Source organism: Falco peregrinus, chromosome 15 (assembly GCF_023634155.1).
Source record: "Falco peregrinus isolate bFalPer1 chromosome 15, bFalPer1.pri, whole genome shotgun sequence".
NCBI classification, from domain to species: Eukaryota; Metazoa; Chordata; class Aves; order Falconiformes; family Falconidae; genus Falco; species Falco peregrinus.
The window spans coordinates 161,156-176,603 of NC_073735.1; the positions used below are offsets into that span (position 1 = coordinate 161,156).

The 15,448-nt window shown below is 53.6% G+C and overlaps 1 long non-coding RNA gene across 4 annotated transcripts; it reads left to right on the forward strand.

Moving 5' to 3' along the window:
• The first annotated feature begins 2,989 nt into the window (after positions 1-2,989).
• LOC106112833 (uncharacterized) lies at positions 2,990-9,609 on the forward strand. 4 transcript variants are annotated; one of them, XR_008749908.1, is made up of 4 exons: positions 6,555-6,569; positions 7,330-7,505; positions 8,749-8,812; positions 9,459-9,609. It is a non-coding gene; the product is annotated as an uncharacterized LOC106112833 (long non-coding RNA). The 4 variants fall into 4 exon arrangements; XR_008749907.1 differs by lacking the exons at positions 6,555-6,569; positions 7,330-7,505 and adding an exon at positions 2,990-3,098 and having other exon boundaries at positions 9,459-9,583; XR_008749906.1 differs by lacking the exon at positions 7,330-7,505 and having other exon boundaries at positions 6,554-6,609; positions 9,459-9,583.
• The last annotated feature ends 5,839 nt before the right edge of the window (positions 9,610-15,448 follow it).

A 15,448-nucleotide genomic window follows, 5' to 3' on the forward strand; every position in this document is an offset into this window, starting at 1 on the left:
TGAGCCTTAAGAATCGGACTGCCTTTTAACGAAATTCGAAACAAAGCGGCGGGGTGAAGCGGCTGGAAGCGTCCTGCCAGTCTGCCGTGGGTATCGCTGCCGTGCGTGTTACCTGCCTGTCTGCCGATCGCTCCTGCCTCTTGTTGTGCCCCGGTAATTCCTCTGGGGAAGGCGTTGGGCTCTGACTGTGGCGCGGCGCGCCCCGTCTCCCTCCTGACCCCGGCGAGACGTGATCGGTGTTTGCCTTCCTCCCCTTTCACAGGGCCTCGGCTGTTGCGTGCAGAGAAGCTGTCAGCCTTGTGAGAGAGCACGCCGCCGGCAAGCGCGTCGTGGTGCTTCGGTACCGAGCTGAGACCGCAGGCGTCCGTCTTTTGTTTGCGAAAAGGGATCGCGAGGAAAGGTGCTGACCTCGGAGGGGGAGAGGTGGCGGGGGAACAGGTAGGAGGCAGCTCTTTCAACCGGTTTTAGGCTTAACTCCTGGGTGCCTGAGCACGGTTCTGGGCTTCGGGGGGTTGGCTTTCGGCTTTTCGCCTTCAGCGCGTCCTCCGTCACCGCTGTCGGCGCGCGCTGAGCTGCGGCTCAGGGGACCGCGGCGATACAGGCCGTGTGCGTGCCAGCCGTCCTCAAGGCTAGAGCTGTATTCTGCTTGTTACCCTGATGAAAGCGTTTCTTTTTTTCTAGGGGGCGTTCCCACAAGGCAGTGGTGTGGAGCCGAAGGGGACTGCGATTGGACGGTGACGGAGCCCGTTTGGACCGAGTCTTGAAGATAGATCTCTCGGGTTTTTGTCCGAGGAAACTTCGTCTCGAGACGGTCCTATCGCTCGCTGGCAACGTGGTAGGAAACTGCTTTGTTCATCTTGACGGCGCAGTGTGTTGGGAGTGTTAAGATTCCTCGAGAGCTCAGAAGCGAGTAGGTTGTTTCTCTAAGGGAAAGGGGAATAGGCCTGTATCGTTAAAGGAAAGACTCAGAGCGGGTTTTGTTTCTCTTAAGTACAAAGCGCCCCATCTCAAGTGATTGCAAAGTCTGAAACGATGGTTCAAAAGCAGACTTGTGCTGTTTGCAAAGCGTCTGTTGCACTGCTCAAAGACAAAAGGCGCTCACCCGAGAAAGTTTTTGGAAACCGATGTCCGATAGGCACGGGGAAAGAGCTGGAGAGGTTTACGTCTCGTCTGTCGAATTCTGTTCTCTTTCGTGCCCTTCCATTTTACAATAAAAACTTTCGTGACCCCTTTTCCTGTTCAGGCACTGTTGCTAGTGTTTTTATAAGGGGGAAAAAAAAGCGTAAGCCTGGTCTCTCGAGTGATTTTTTTTTTTTTTTCTTTTTTTCTTTTTCTCTAGACTAGTCGAATCGAGAATGTTCGCTGTAAGAACTTCATCCACCGGGATGGGAAGCCAGGCAACTTCCGAACGGGCCGTGGGCAGAGTTCCCTTCTTGATGCCGTGCCTATATAATAAACTGTGCAGTCTCGTTAGCTAGACGGGCTGCAGTACCCAATTTTTTTCGCCAGGCGGCAGCACCGCGCCTCCCAGGCGGAGTAAGGGCAGCGCATGCGCAGACGCGGCCTGACGCCGAAGGGGGCGGGGCTTCCGGCCCCGTGCGTCCGGGCCGATGACGCAATCCCGCTTTGGCGCATGCGCAGAAGGGCTTTCTGGCCAAGTAAGGTCAGCGCATGCGCAGAAGCGGCTTTGACCCTCAGGGGCGGGGCTTCCGGCCCCGTGCGTCCGGGCCGATGACGCAATCCCGCTTTGGCGCATGCGCAGAAGGGCTTTCTGGCCAAGTAAGGTCAGCGCATGCGCAGAAGCGGCTTTGACCCTCAGGGGCGGGGCTTCCGGCCCCGTGCGTCCGGGCCGATGACGCAATCCCGCTTTGGCGCATGCGCAGAAGGGCTTTCTGGCCAAGTAAGGTCAGCGCATGCGCAGAAGCGGCTTTGACCCTCAGGGGCGGGGCTTCCGGCCCCGTGCGTCTGGGCCGATGACGCAATCCCGCTTTGGCGCATGCGCAGAAGCCTTGCTGGCCGACGGAGGGCGGCGCATGCGCAGAAGCGGCTTTGACCCCCCCCTAGGGGCGGGGCTTCCGGCCTCGTGCGTAGGGGCAGAGGACGCATCCGGCCCGGGAAAGGCGGGTTCACTGCCGGCCCGCGCGGCGCGCTGGAGCGGCCGTGGAGGTGCGGAGCCTTCGCCGGTAGCCCGGGAGACTTTCGGGCCGGGACGTGCGGCGGCGCGCTCGGGCTGAAGGGCGGCCGGGGGCCGGCGGGCAGCGGCCCGGTCGGGGGGGATGTGGCGGCCCGGCGCTCGGCCGCGGCAGGGAGCGCCTGGTGCCGGCGGCGGGCGGGCTGAGGCAGGCGGGCGGCCCGGCCCGGGAGCGGCGGGGCTGCCGCCGGTTCTCGTCTCCCCGGCAGGGACGGTGGTCAGCGGGCTCCTCACGGGGCTGCCCTTTTTTGGGTGGGTTTTTTTTGGGGTTTTTTTTTTTTTTTTCTCTCGGAGCCGCGCCGCTACCTCGGCGAGGAGCGGCGGCAGGCAGGGCGGCCCCGGTGCTCGCTTGTGGCGGCGGCGCCCGGGAGAGGGGTCGGGCCGCGCCGCCCCGCCGCCCACCCGCCGCCGCCTGCGGGCTGCCCGGGCAGCCGCCGCAGCCCTGCGCGGGGCTTTGTCTTTCCCCCAGCCGCTGGCCTGAGCCGTGGCAGGCGCCTGGGGCTGCCGGCCCCCGCGGGCCGCAGAGAGGCTGCCTCGGGGCCTGCGGTAACGCTGTCGCGGGGGTGTGTGTGTGTGTGTGTGTGTGTGTGTGCGGCTCAGGAGCCTCTTCCCGCCCCTGCCAGCGGGCCAGAGCAAGAAAAGGCAGCCGGCAGCGGAATCCCCAGCCGTCGCCCCCGACTGCTGCTTTCTCCGCAAGCCTTTTAACTGCCGGGGAGGGCTGGGAGGCAGCAGCAGCTCAGGTGTCTGGCTGGTCTTGTGTCGTGACAGTCAGCTCCGGGGCCGGAGCAGCCGAGGGGAAGAGGCCTTTTGGTTTGCTTCCCAGCGAAACGGGGGTCTTTTGTTTTCCCTTTGTCCCTAGGTTCGTCCGGAAGCGTCCGTCGACAAGTCAAGGGGAGCGGAACCGAAGGTCGCTCGAGATGTTACCTCGCCAGGCGTGCCTCGTGCTTGCGAGTCGGACTGCTGACTACGGAGGGATCCCTTTTGTAGCCGCCGAGGGCCCGCGAGGCTCCGTGTGCCCGCCGCTTCCGAGTGCTGCGCTGCGGCTCGGGCAACGGCCGGGGAGGAACTGTCGGTCCCTGGTGGTAACGCAGCCGGGCCTGCTAGGCGCTTCAAGCAGCGCGTCCGGCCGGGCAGTGTTGTTTTCCGAGGCTGTAAAGGAGCCCGAGGTATAAACCCGCTTGACGTTTCCGTACGGCGGTGCGCTTTGTCGGAGGGCTCGGCCGTACTGACGGAGCTGGCACAGGGTTCCCGCGGGACTCCGGCTTTGCCCGTCTCGTGGAAAGGCTCCAGAGCCTGCTTGGGAAGCCGCTTGACAAGGCACGGCTTTGCCGTGATTTTTACGCCGGAATTCCGACGGTAACGCCGATGCCACGTGTTAGCCTTTCTCCAGCAGCTCTTCAAAGCAGAGTGAGCCTTAAGAATCGGACTGCCTTTTAACGAAATTCGAAACAAAGCGGCGGGGTGAAGCGGCTGGAAGCGTCCTGCCAGTCTGCCGTGGGTATCGCTGCCGTGCGTGTTACCTGCCTGTCTGCCGATCGCTCCTGCCTCTTGTTGTGCCCCGGTAATTCCTCTGGGGAAGGCGTTGGGCTCTGACTGTGGCGCGGCGTGCCCCGTCTCCCTCCTGACCCCGGCGAGACGTGATCGGTGTTTGCCTTCCTCCCCTTTCACAGGGCCTCGGCTGTTGCGTGCAGAGAAGCTGTCAGCCTTGTGAGAGAGCACGCCGCCGGCAAGCGCGTCGTGGTGCTTCGGTACCGAGCTGAGACCGCAGGCGTCCGTCTTTTGTTTGCGAAAAGGGATCGCGAGGAAAGGTGCTGACCTCGGAGGGGGAGAGGTGGCGGGGGAACAGGTAGGAGGCAGCTCTTTCAACCGGTTTTAGGCTTAACTCCTGGGTGCCTGAGCACGGTTCTGGGCTTCGGGGGGTTGGCTTTCGGCTTTTCGCCTTCAGCGCGTCCTCCGTCACCGCTGTCGGCGCGCGCTGAGCTGCGGCTCAGGGGACCGCGGCGATACAGGCCGTGTGCGTGCCAGCCGTCCTCAAGGCTAGAGCTGTATTCTGCTTGTTACCCTGATGAAAGCGTTTCTTTTTTTCTAGGGGGCGTTCCCACAAGGCAGTGGTGTGGAGCCGAAGGGGACTGCGATTGGACGGTGACGGAGCCCATTTGGACCGAGTCTTGAAGATAGATCTCTCGGGTTTTTGTCCGAGGAAACTTCGTCTCGAGACGGTCCTATCGCTCGCTGGCAACGTGGTAGGAAACTGCTTTGTTCATCTTGACGGCGCAGTGTGTTGGGAGTGTTAAGATTCCTCGAGAGCTCAGAAGCGAGTAGGTTGTTTCTCTAAGGGAAAGGGGAATAGGCCTGTATCGTTAAAGGAAAGACTCAGAGCGGGTTTTGTTTCTCTTAAGTACAAAGCGCCCCATCTCAAGTGATTGCAAAGTCTGAAACGATGGTTCAAAAGCAGACTTGTGCTGTTTGCAAAGCGTCTGTTGCACTGCTCAAAGACAAAAGGCGCTCACCCGAGAAAGTTTTTGGAAACCGATGTCCGATAGGCACGGGGAAAGAGCTGGAGAGGTTTACGTCTCGTCTGTCGAATTCTGTTCTCTTTCGTGCCCTTCCATTTTACAATAAAAACTTTCGTGACCCCTTTTCCCGTTCAGGCACTGTTGCTAGTGTTTTTATAAGGGGGAAAAAAAAGCGTAAGCCTGGTCTCTCGAGTGATTTTTTTTTTTTTTTCTTTTTTTCTTTTTCTCTAGACTAGTCGAATCGAGAATGTTCGCTGTAAGAACTTCATCCACCGGGATGGGAAGCCAGGCAACTTCCGAACGGGCCGTGGGCAGAGTTCCCTTCTTGATGCCGTGCCTATATAATAAACTGTGCAGTCTCGTTAGCTAGACGGGCTGCAGTACCCAATTTTTTTCGCCAGGCGGCAGCACCGCGCCTCCCAGGCGGAGTAAGGGCAGCGCATGCGCAGACGCGGCCTGACGCCGAAGGGGGCGGGGCTTCCGGCCCCGTGCGTCCGGGCCGATGACGCAATCCCGCTTTGGCGCATGCGCAGAAGGGCTTTCTGGCCAAGTAAGGTCAGCGCATGCGCAGAAGCGGCTTTGACCCTCAGGGGCGGGGCTTCCGGCCCCGTGCGTCCGGGCCGATGACGCAATCCCGCTTTGGCGCATGCGCAGAAGGGCTTTCTGGCCAAGTAAGGTCAGCGCATGCGCAGAAGCGGCTTTGACCCTCAGGGGCGGGGCTTCCGGCCCCGTGCGTCTGGGCCGATGACGCAATCCCGCTTTGGCGCATGCGCAGAAGCCTTGCTGGCCGACGGAGGGCGGCGCATGCGCAGAAGCGGCTTTGACCCCCCTAGGGGCGGGGCTTCCGGCCTCGTGCGTAGGGGCAGAGGACGCATCCGGCCCGGGAAAGGCGGGTTCACTGCCGGCCCGCGCGGCGCGCTGGAGCGGCCGTGGAGGTGCGGAGCCTTCGCCGGGAGCCCGGGAGACTTTCGGGCCGGGACGTGCGGCGGCGCGCTCGGGCTGAAGGGCGGCCGGGGGCCGGCGGGCAGCGGCCCGGTCGGGGGGGATGTGGCGGCCCGGCGCTCGGCCGCGGCAGGGAGCGCCTGGTGCCGGCGGCGGGCGGGCTGAGGCAGGCGGGCGGCCCGGCCCGGCACCGGCGGGGCTGCCGCCGGTTCTCGTCTCCCCGGCAGGGACGGTGGTCAGCGGGCTCCTCACGGGGCTGCCCTTTTTTGGGTGGGTTTTTTTTTGGGGTTTTTTTTTTTTTTTCTCTCGGAGCCGCGCCGCTACCTCGGCGAGGAGCGGCGGCGGGGCGGCCCCGGTGCTCGCTTGTGGCGGCGGCGCCCGGGAGAGGGGTCGGCCCGCGCCGCCCCGCCGCCCACCCGCCGCCGCCTGCGGGCTGCCCGGGCAGCCGCCGCAGCCCTGCGCGGGGCTTTGTCTTTCCCCCAGCCGCTGGCCTGAGCCGTGGCAGCCGGCTGGGGCTGCCGGCCCCCGCGGGCCGCAGAGAGGCTGCCTCGGGGCCTGCGGTAACGCTGTCGCGGCCGGGGTGTGTGTGTGTGTGTGTGTGTGTGCGGCTCAGGAGCCTCTTCCCGCCCCTGCCAGCGGGCCAGAGCAAGAAAAGGCAGCCGGCAGCGGAATCCCCAGCCGTCGCCCCCGACTGCTGCTTTCTCCGCAAGCCTTTTAACTGCCGGGGAGGGCTGGGAGGCAGCAGCAGCTCAGGTGTCTGGCTGGTCTTGTGTCGTGACAGTCAGCTCCGGGGCCGGAGCAGCCGAGGGGAAGAGGCCTTTTGGTTTGCTTCCCAGCGAAACGGGGGTCTTTTGTTTTCCCTTTGTCCCTAGGTTCGTCCGGAAGCGTCCGTCGACAAGTCAAGGGGAGCGGAACTGAAGGTCAGTCGAGATGTTACTGTTCCACGTGTGCCTTGTGCTTGTGAGTCGGACTGCTGACTACAGAGGGATAACTTTTGTACTCGCCGAGGGCCCGCGAGGCTCCGTGTGCCCGCCGCTTCCGAGTGCTGCGCTGCTGCTTGGGCAGCGGCCGGGGAGGAATTGTCGGTCCCTCGTGGTAACGCAGCCGGGCCTGCTAGGCGCTTAAAGCAGCGCGTCCGGTCGGGCAGTATCATTTTTCTAGATTGTAAATCTAGAGCCTGAGGTATAAACCCACTTACGTTTCCGTACGGCGGTGTACTTTGTCAGAGAGCTCAGCCGTACTGATGGAGCTGGCACAGAGTTCCCTTGGGACACCAGATTTGACTGTCTCGTTGAAAGGCTCCAGAGCCTGCTTTGGAAGCCACTTGACAAGGCACAGCTTTGCCGTGATTTTTATACCGGAATTCTGACTGTAATGCCAATGCCACGTGTTAGCCTTTCTCCAGCAGCTATGAAAAGCAGAATGAGCGTTAAGAATCTGATTACCTTTTAACTAAATTCAAAACAAAGTTGTGGGATGAAGTGACTGGAAGCGTCCTGCCAGTCTGACGTGGGTATCGCTGCCGTGCATGTTATCTGCCTGTCTACTGATCGCTCCTGCCTCTTGTTCTGCCGTGGTAATTCCTTTGGGTAAGGCGTTGGGCTCTGACTGTAGTGCATCCTGACTTCCTCCTGACCCCTGCGAGATGTTATCGGTGTTTGCCTTCCTCCCGTTTCACAGGGCCTCGGCTGTTGTGTGCAGAGAAGCTGTCAGCCTTGTAAGAGAGCACGCCGCCGGCAAGCGCATCGTGGTGCTTCGGTACCAAGCTGATACCACAGGCATCCATCTTTTGTTTGCGAAAAGGGATCGCGAGGAAATGTGCTGACGTTGGAGGGGGAAAGGTGGCGGGGGAACAGGTAGGAGGCAGCTTTCAACCAATTTTAGGTTTAACTCCTGTGTTCCTGAGAATGGTTCTGGGCTTCGAGGGGTTTGCTTTTGGCTGTTTGCCTTAAGCGCGTCCTCCGTCACTGCTGTCGGCGTGCGCTGAGCTGCTGCTTAGGGAACTGTGGCGATACAGACTGTGTGCGTGCCAACCGTCCTCAAGGCTATAGCTGTATTCTACCCTAAGAGAAGCTTTCCGTAATACTATGCTTCCGTTAGGACGCAATTTTCTCGAGTTCCCCCCACCTCAGGGTGATTTTCCCACACACCTGCAGGCAGCAGGACTAACGTCAACTCCTTTTGCCCGCTTGGGCTTGGACTAAAATCCCTTCCCTGACTATTCTTTAGCTTTTACAGCCTTTGAGCCTTCCCTTGGGCCTGGCTGATAGTCCTTTGCCATTTCACCCTGTTCACAGTCAGCGTGACTCTAGGTACCGACTATATCGACGAATTTCAGTTACACGATAAACCTGCTGTTTTGTAAATTAAATTTAGCATTTTAATTGCTTTCAAAGGGAACTACAGGAAATCCTGTCCGCGTGGTGGCCTAGCGTAAGCGATGATGGAAAGGTGCATCAGGTGTTACCTCCGTGTCAGCTCAGCGTGCCTCAGACAGACTGCATTTGGCACTCCGTGGCATGCTGCGCAGCTCCAGAAATTAATGCTAGGGGAAAAAAAATGGGCAAAAATAATAGTCACGTAGAAACACGAGTTGGGAAGAAATGCTATAAATTAGGTCTTTCTGTTGATGGAGGCAGTTGATCTTGCTTGTGGATCTTTGGGGTATGAACTTGATGCCAAACAGCTCGTTTTTCGTTTTGACATGCCTTGAATTATTTTCAAAGAGAGAGAAGAGAAGCTTATGAAATAGGATAGGTTATTGAGTCTTCCTAAAACGCTCACAACAATTATGTATAAAGCCGAAGTGAAGGACGATGGAATAAAGTTCTGTGCTTTATAAGTAAATACAGTACACTTAAAATGGATCTCCGTGCAGGGTCCTAGTTATTTCTGTTTTTAAAATCAAAAAGAAGTTTTAAGAAGTGTCTCAGCGGTTAGTAGTGTGGGAAATAACTGGCTCTTCCACAAAAAATTCCACATAAGCAAGGCTCTTTGAACAATTCTTCTCGAAATCGGTTCTAACTACAGCCAGTTAATGGTTTAATGTTGAAATGTATACTTGCTCTCCTATAAAGCAGTATTTCATTTGCATTTCAGTCCTGTTGGTCATGACGAATTTGGGAAGAACCCGAAGGAAACTTTTCATCCTGGGATACAGAAGGTAGGAGGTGACTTTTTTTTGTTGTTGTTGTTTGGTTGTGGCTTTTTATTCTTTTCTGGAAAAATAAGTCGTTACGTATAAATGCTAGTGGTTTGTTTTTTTCGGTAGCAGGATAATAATGAGGAGTAGTCGCAGTTAGAAAATCAGCTGTCTTTATCGGTTGAACTGGCTGCTTTGAAATTAAACAAATACAGGAGTACATTACAGGGGGCTTTGCGCTGTGTCTTCAGTACCGGTGTGCTAAAGACATTGCTTTGTTTACAGGATTTATTGGCTCTTGAAGAGCAAGAGGTAAATGTAAACTTTTCACTCCTAGCGCTCACTCGGTGACGTATACCGACTTAGATATCAATTGCTTATTGCAGTAAAAAAAAATGTGGTGTTTCTGTGCAACATCTGAGATCGAAAATCATTTCAGGCACTGGCATAATATATCCTATTGATAGACGACCAACTTAGTAATATCATAAAAAATTGTAATCTGTGATCAAAAGTAAAGTATTAGGTATCTGCTACTTGAGCGTGTGATGGAGCTGGTATGAAGCGTATATTGCCGTGTGTAGGTCGTATGCAAAAGATGTATATAAAAGTCCTTAGAGGAAACATTACTTTAGGTCTTTTGTTTGATTGTCTGTTTATCCTGTAGTATTTGGTTTTATTTCTCCGGGACCTGTGAATTTTGAATTTGGAGTCCTATATGCTGAGGACGGGCAGCTTACAGGTGAGGAAATGTTTGGCGCTGGCGAGTTTTTCACCTTTTTCTTGGCTGAGGGTTGCATAAGACGTTGAGCTTCACGGCGAGTACAAACATTCACAGGCCTGACCCTCTTAGAATTCTATCTTGGGAGCCTTGAAGATTTGTATACCAATCAAATTGTTACCCTGAATAAACTGTTTCTTTTTTTCTAGTGGGCGTTCCCACAACGAAGTAGTGTGGAGCTGAAGGGGACTGCGATTGAACGGTGATGGAGCCATTTGGACTGAGTCTTGAAGATCTCTTCGGTTTTTGTTGGAGGAAACTTCGTCTCGAGACAGTCCTATTGCTCGCTGGCAAAATGGTAGGAAACTGCTTTGTTGATCTTGACGGCGCAGTATGTTGGAATATTAAGATTCCTTGAGAGATCAGAACCAAATACGTTGTTTCTCTAATGTAAAGGTGAATAGGTCTGTATCATTAAAGGAAAGACTCAAAATGGGTTTTGTTTCTCTTAAGTACAAAGTGCCCCATCTCAAGTGATTACAAAGTCTGAAATGATTGTTAAAAAGCAGACTTGTGCTGTTTGCAAACCATCTGTTGCACTGCTCAAAGACAAAAGACGTTCACCCGAGAAAGGTTTTGGAAACTAATGTCAAATAGACATGGGGAGAGAGCTGGAGAGGTTTATGTATTGTCTATCGAATTATGTTCTCTTTCATGCCCTTACATTTTACAATAAAAAGTTTCATGACCTCTTTTATCGTTAAGACAATGTTGCTAGTGTTTTTATAAGGAAAAAAAAGTGTATGCCTAGTCTCTCGAGTGATTTTTTTTTTTTTTTTTTTTTCCTTTCTTTTTCTCTAGACTAGTTGAATCGAATATGTTCGCTCTAAGAACTTCATCCACCGAGATGTGAAGCCAGGCAACTTCCTAACGGGCCGTGGGCAGAGTTGCCTTATTGATTCCATTCCTATAATAAACTGTGCAGTCTCTTAGATGGACGGGCTGCAGTACCCAATTGTTTTCGCTAGGCGGCAGCACTGCCCCATGCGGACTAAGGGCAGCGCATGCGCAGACGCGGCTTGACGCCGAAGGGGGCGGGGCTTCCGGCCCCGTGCGTCTGGGCCGATGACGCAATCCCGCTTTGGCGCATGCGCAGAAGCCTTGCTGGCCGACGGAGGGCGGCGCATGCGCAGAAGCGGCTTTGACCCCCCCTAGGGGCGGGGCTTCCGGCCTCGTGCGTAGGGGCAGAGGACGCATCCGGCCCGGGAAAGGCGGGTTCACTGCCGGCCCGCGCGGCGCGCTGGAGCGGCCGTGGAGGTGCGGAGCCTTCGCCGGTAGCCCGGGAGACTTTCGGGCCGGGACGTGCGGCGGCGCGCTGGGTGAGCCTAACATTTATAGTGACAAAATGTTCGAAGGCACACCCCATGCACAACTCCACCGGGGCAGGTGCCAGAAAGGAGTTCTGTTGGTAGTTCTCACACTGTCCCGGTAGCCAGTGTAAAGACACAACAAAATTTGGGCTACCTGCTTTCTGGGCTGAGATGGGGAACCACTGACTTTTGGACTCGGCCGGAGACAAAATGTTCCAAGGCACACTGCATGCACAACTCCACCGGGGAAGGTGACAGGAAGGAATTCTGTTGGTAGTTCTCACACTGCCCTGGTAGCCAGAGGAAAGACACCAGAAAAGTTGTTCTACCTGCTTTCTGGGCTGAGATGGGGAATGGTTGATTTTTGAACTCAGCCGGAGACAAAATGTTCCAAGGCACACTCCATGCAAAACTCCACCGGGGAAGGTGACAGGAAGGAATTCTGTTGGTAGTTCTCACACTGCCCCGGTAGCCAGATGAAAGGCACCACAAAAATGGAGCTACCTGTTTTCTGGACTGAGATCCAGAACCGCTGACTTTTCTACTCGGCTGGAGACAAAATGTTCCAAGGCACACCCCATGCACAACTCCACTGGGGAAGGTGCCAGGAAGGAATTCTGTGGTAGTTCTTACACTGCCGCGGTAGCCAGAGGAAAGACACAACAAAAGTTGGGATACCTGCTTTCTGGGCTGAGATGGGGAACCGCTGACTTTTGCATACTTCATGCCCAACTCCAGCAGGGAAATGTGCCAGGAAGGAATTCCTTTGGTAGTTCTTACACTGCCCCGGTACCCTCCATCTAAACCTAGCAACCAATCAATAACTGTTGACCTTCCGTCAAACCCTAGCAACCAACCATCCAGTGTCGCCCCTCAGTGTACCCCTAGAACCATCCATCCAGTGTCGCCCCTCCATCTAAACGAGAAACCAACCAACCAGTGTCGCCCCTCCGTCTACCCTAGCAACCAAACAACCAGCGTCGCCCCTCCGTCTGCCCCTAGAAACCAACCAACCAGTGTTGTCCCTCTGTCTACCCGTAGTAACCAACCAACCAGCGTCGCGTTTTCCGTCTACCTCTAGAAACCAACAAACCATCGTCACCCCTCTGTTTACCCCTAGCAACCAACCAACCAGTGTCGCCCCTCCATCTACTGTAGACGAATGCTGAACTCAAGAAAAGATCCAATTCTACAGCGTTGGTCTGGTGATAATCGTGATGCTGTTTTGGAGGGAGAATGGCAGGTGACCAGCTCGTTAGCTTGTCCAGTACTGATTAATAATCTTGATGCACATAACTGGGACATGATTTATGGAAGATTAATGATCAGATTTTAGTGATGGGAGTATTGCAGCCTGCTCTTCCACCTTTTTATGATGATCCCTCAGATTTGGCAAATTGTTGTGATAGACTTGAAAGACTGTTCTTTTTCACGATTCCCTTACACCCTGATGACACACAAAGAGACTTACTAATGGTGATTTGCAACTTTTCTGATCCTGGTTGCATGGCACCGAAGCCAACAGTCCTCGAACTTGTTCACCAGAACAGCAGGCTGCCCTGAAAGTTGTATCCCGCAAGATTCAGACTGACTGGTGTGGTCACCGAACGGCAAATCATCCATTATCTTTATTGGTTTGTAATGTTGCCACTTCACCTTTTGCCCTTATTTTGCAATGGCAAAAGAAAAAGGGGGAAAATATGGCGATCATTTTAGAGTGGTGGTTTTTGCCATTGCAACCCAGACATCATATTTTAAGTCGCCCTGAAGCAGTAGCGGCCTTGGTGAGAAAAGGAAGAGACAGGATTGTTGAAATTGATGGGACTGAACCAGCAGATATCAATATTCCAATCCGTGGTGATGATTATGAGTGGCTTCTGAGACATTCAACAGCCATACAGGAAGCCTTGATGGGTTATGCAGGTGTTGTACGCAACAACCAGCCAAAAGGACCTCTCTGGAAGATGTTAGAACATTATCAGTGGATTGTGAGACCGTTATGCTCAAAAAGATCAGTTGACAGGGCAACGGTGTTTACAGATGCAGGACAGAAGATGAAGAAGGCTGCGTGTGTTTGGCAATCTGATAATCAGTGTCAGAAACAAGTGATCACCGGTGAACCACGGGACAACCTTCAAACCTTAGAACTGAAAACAGTTGTTGTAGAGGGAAAACCGTACCCTGAAGGATTATCTTCAGAGACAGAAAGTATCGCAGGACATAGACGTAACTAAACAGTCGACTAAGGTGTTATTTACCTTAAACTATCTCTCCCTTACAGAGGATAGAGAGGGACCACCTGTTGTTATACATCACCAAACAGCACGAGGGAACCAAACAACTACAGTTCCTGGTTTGAATGTTCTGTATAAAAATATGGCTTCAGGTGTATGGGAAGGACCTAATCCGGTGTTATTTATCGGTAGAGGTTATTTTTGTATCTCCACAGATAAAGGACTTATATGGGTCCCTAGCAAGTTTGTGCGACCTGTATGTCAAGATCAGAAGACAGAAGAGAAGACTCAGAGCGAGCAGACGGAATCAACTGTCTATGTTATAAGGGATGTAACCCACGGGTATTGTGCCGATGTATGCTGTGTGGGGTAAAACGGTTCTGTAAGCCAAAGCTTAAATGTAAATGGTGTAAAGAGTGTATGTGTTTGATTAGTAACTGGGCATGAAACAAGGGAAAGCATACGACTAGCGTAATACCATGCTGATTGGAGACAGCATACATCATCAGAATCTGTGAAAGCACAGATTTGTGGGGTGGAATGGAAAAAAAAAAGGGTGGAAATTGTAGGACTAAAGGTCAGGATCCAGAGGCTTTTGTTTCAGCCCTAGATGCACTGCGCCCTGGTACCCTGGCGGTTAAAAAGCAGCTGGAACAAACGTGTTGTGTTCCAACTCGAGTCCGTTGCAAACACCTTTCCGTGAAGCGCATCCTGCTGGTTCCTGGCGCCGGAGGGAAGCCGGCCAGCCTCCCCGCGCACAGCTGCCCACGCAGGCACCGGGAGCGCTTTCCCTGCTGACCAGCCTCCTGCCACCCTTCAGACCTGGTGCCCCTCTGGCTCTATGAACAGAGCAGGGCAGTTCTGGAAATGAAGCAGAGGAGCTTTCTGCGTATTTGCCTCCCCCCGCCGATGGTGGCAAGTTTTCTCAAAAAAAAAAAAAAAAAAAAAAAAAAAGATACAGACCTAGAAAATGAGGCAATACAACATGCCAGACACTTTCAAAAGCTTGACTGTTGCAGGGAAGGACACGTTAAGGTGTTTTCTTACCAAAATATTGTGCGCTGTATGCATTTTTTAATGCTGATTCTTTATTGATTCTATATATATCAATGTATTGGTTTCATTACTGGAGAAAATGTGAATAAGTAGATGATACTGTAAGTGCTGTATTAAGTAGCCAGACTGGAGGTAAACCTCAGTGTAGGATCCCTAAGTGCAATTTGTAATTAAGGTGTAAAACATATGAGTAGTTTCCAAGTTACCAGTGCAGAATTTGAATACATGAATGTTTTCAACAGCAGCTGCAAAATTAAAAAAATAAGGGCTGTACCTCTGCTTCTGTCTCAGTTTTTCTGACAGGTTTTGCGAGGACAAAAATTAGGGAAAATAACTGCCAAGCAGGTAGATAAGTCCACAGAAATGGCAGGATTTCACCTGCAGCCTTCAGAAACTGTAGAGCTTTGCTTTGGGTAGGTTTGGTGACCACCAGTGTGCTGATACTCACAGGCAGGTGTGGGCATTTCTTGCTGAATCTCAGCAAATGCTGCAGGATTGTGTAGCTTGTTGGAACAGTAAATAATGGTAAATTAGTAGATCGTGGCTGTGAATATGAAAGAGATTTTTTAGAACAGGTGGAGCTGCCATGCACCTCATTCTCATCCTTTCTTGACATGTCTGGTTGAGCAAAGACAAAGAGACTCTCAGATTAAAGAAGAGAATAAAATGTGCCCCACTGACGTACCCTAGCAGAGTCGGGGAGTGCTGCTGACGCTGGTTATGGGGCTGTCCCAAGGTATTTTCTACATCCAGTAAACTTGCTGGCTGTAACGGGAGCTGAATGTGTTTTGCCCTTGGCAGGACTGGGCTCATCTGGAGCGGGAGCAGTTAGGTGACGATTCGCTGTAATGCTGCGACCGCCCTTTGCTGCTCTTTGGGGCAGGTCTGCATCGCCTTGGTGATGCTGAGCACATCAGCCCTGCAAGTCCAAGCGGACTGCTCTGTGTCAGTGGAATAAACCCAGAGTGACTCTGTTTATGTGAAGTTATCACTGTTTTGCATGCAAAAACCCAAAGGCAGAAACTGTCCTGTTGTGTTTTCTTTGGCTTCAGCCAAGCAGCAGCACACAGCATCTTCTGCCTTTTGTAGGTGTTTAATTAGAAAACAAATCAGCTTTCTGTAAGGAAAGAAGATTCCTCATGTATTTTCATTTTGCTTTCTTGCTGCTGCAGGTGATCCTTTTTAACAAAGGAGTCATCGATGCCCCCTCCAAGTTGGTCCTTCCAGCGACCGCTCTGGGCTCCTGCTTCTCCTTTCTCCCCCAGGAGGGCATCGT